Raw genomic sequence first — 3,116 nt, 5'->3', positions numbered from 1 at the left:
CCATACGGCATCAAAAAATTGAGGTTTAGGCGGAAATTTTGACGCTTCGAAAAAAATTTTATCTTTAAAAATAAAATGCGCAGGCGGGTGGCTGATTTGAGAAAGAATGCCCCATATATATATGTAAATCAACACAAGATGGCCGGGCTTCCTTTTACCAACCCACTAACAACTAAAAACCATTACTTCGATCTGAAAACGCCATCTATGGACACAACACACGAGTTTTCAACTTTCCACGTAAAGCAAGGTCCCATAGCTCCCTCCATGCTTACGAGGTATGAAACTAGATCTATGATAGTACTTCATATAAATTTTCGATTTTTCACGCAAAATCCACCCCACATCTCTCCCTGCAGCTTACGATGTGAAATGAGATCTATTCTTTTTCTTCTTATTTGAACAATTCCTGTCTCCAAATTTGGGAGGAGACAATACGGTCAAAAACAAGATCTATAATTGTAGAGGAAATCCAGGCAAAGCTGACACTCGTCATTACTCGTAAACTATATGTTGGCAAGAACTGAAACGAACATAACCTCACTCGTCTATTACCTATCTGTCGCAAACAATTGAATTATTAGGAGAAACACTGTTTATCGATGCGGAGAATCCAAAAACGACGATAAACTTTCAATATTTCAAGGTGTTTTTCTCCATGAAATTACACTTGCCTAGGATTGTTTGTAATTATTATATTGTGTTTTTAAAGTGCATGTGTTTGTCTTGATTTACCATAAATCATAAAATAGTTGCTACTGACTTTTGATTTTATTTTGATTGCTTTTCAAAAAGTCTATGCTGGGCAAAATGAACCGGGCAAAGTAGACCAGGCAAAGCGAATCCAATTTGCTGGTCACCTATTTGTTTTGCCTGTCACCTATCGTTTGCACTATTATTTCTGTCTGTTACATTTTTCATTCTTTATTATTATAGATGTAATCAGTAATTGTAAAAGAAAAGGCTAATCAAGGCCAATGAAATGAAAAAGCAACTTGCCATTAGAAAATGCAAATCTGGAAATTCTGGGTGAAGAAAACACCCAGAAAACATATAGTGAACTTAAAACATATATGTATTAATCTTTTAATTTATTCATTAACTTGTTAATGGCGCATAAATGCACTGTGCCTATCAATGTTCACTTTGTCCTATCTCCCTATCCGCTTTACTCGGGGATTAGGGCAAAGCGAATAGTTTTGCCTATATATCCATTTTATCATATTAATGTTTTAAAACTATCAAATGTTTAAAAGTTCTGTTTATTATATTTTAAACTATAATAAAGTACATACAATTAAAATTAGCACATTATTTCTTGTATCTATCAACCAATAGTTTTTTTAAAGCTCTTTAAATTTTGGGGTATCCACTTTGCCCGAGTTTCTCCTAGAAACTTGCCCGTGTTTCACATAGATTTTCAAACACATAATCTTTACTGTTCGTAATATACCTCCTAAACCAAATGCCGTTTCCCACTTAATATAAAACTTTAACTTATTATATTTCCTAAGCCAATGCCGTTCTCTACTTAATTTTTGTAAGAAATTATTCAGAACACTCTTCCCTGTAACATATCTAAAGGGCAATAATATCGATGAAATGTAATTAAAACTACACATTTACCTAAAAATGTTCTTAATATAAACAAAAATACAATAAAATAATAGAATATTATTACTTTAAAATATGATTAAACTTTATATCAATCTGCTTATTTGAACATTTCAATTTATATAAAAATAAATCAGTTGATATTACTTAATATATAAATATATCAGTTATATATAGGTAATATTTAAATATAATTTTCAAACAAGAGAGAGAGAGAAAATAATGAACAATATGTTCTGTTAAATATTAAATATTAAATATTTAAAAAATATTTTGTTTATTTTTATATCAGAGATTACAATTATTTTAAATTAAAGCTTAAAGAGTATTGATACATTTAAAAAGAATTAGAAGTATCGAATTTGAATTGTCGTACTATAGTAGGGGAGGCCGAGAGGCTAAATGTGGATTTACTCGAGCGCCGTGGGGACCTATTGGATTGTGAAGATTAGATGCTAAAAAGAAAAAAAGGTTCTATGATGTATGCCGTTTCAGTGGTGGGGGGAGCGTGTACAGGCTTTACGGCGTGTACAGTACTCGAGCGTGTCAGATATTAATAGTGTAAGCGACCCATGTGTTTCTGATAACGGATAAATATTAATCTAACGGTTTGCGTGGTGGGGTTAGCTGTAGGAAGGGGTCAAAAAATCTTTTTTTTGCAACTTTGTGACTCTCCCATTTCCTTACGTCACGCTGAAATCGTCAGATTATTGAAATGTACACTTTTCTACATGTAATTAACACACCATACCTTAATCTGACGCGCTCGAGTTAGATACTAATTTGACGAGCTCCCCTGGACCCCCGGCTCTATATAGAGATTTAATATGTGGTGGGGATACTTATTAGGGTGCAAGCTTTCCCCCTTTATGTTATTCTGACGCGCTCGAGTAAATCCCTAAATCCCCGCTTGGCCTCCCCTACTACTAGAAGTATCGAGTGACCATGTCTACTTTTATTAAGGGGATGCTAGAGCTTCCTGTATTACCGATAAAACTAGCATTTTTGATGTTTTTATTCCTGTCAAATTTCTTCGTAGTAGTTTCACAGAATAAAAATTTCTTTTCCACAATTAAAATGTATATGCTAATATATGCAATATACTTGTCGCTGGTGTATTTCGTGTTCAAAGCTAGAAAAAATATTTTAAAAATTACAGATTTCTTTATTCATTTTACCTTTAGCATTGATCGGCATACTGAGACAGAAACACTACAAAGAAATCCAACAAGAACAAAAACGTTAAAAACTAGTTTTATCGGTAATACAGGCGGCTCCAGTATCCTCTTAATATCATATTTATTATTATTATCATGTCTATTTTTCATTAATATTATATTTCTTATGTAAAAAAAAATAAAAATCTGAAATATTTTAACTTATCAATAACACAGGCCTGCATAGTTTTGTTGATTGGGATTTAACTATGTTTTCTTACGTAATTTTTCGCGCTGAATCCGAATCCGGCTGCAGAATTGCTCTATCACGTCGAGATTTCGAGA

General features: G+C 32.8%; 1 protein-coding gene across 1 annotated transcript in view; it reads right to left on the bottom strand.

Moving 5' to 3' along the window:
* Positions 1-3,116, bottom strand: part of LOC108769331 (uncharacterized) — a 17,248-nt gene that overhangs the window by 13,242 nt on the left and 890 nt on the right. The gene's annotated exons all lie outside the window — the stretch shown is intronic.

Source organism: Trachymyrmex cornetzi, unplaced genomic scaffold, assembly GCF_001594075.2.
Source record: "Trachymyrmex cornetzi isolate Tcor2-1 unplaced genomic scaffold, Tcor1.1 scaffold891, whole genome shotgun sequence".
Lineage (NCBI taxonomy): Eukaryota > Metazoa > Arthropoda > Insecta > Hymenoptera > Formicidae > Trachymyrmex > Trachymyrmex cornetzi.
Note: the sequence above shows the minus strand (reverse complement) of the source record. Positions and strands in the feature narration are given on the sequence as shown.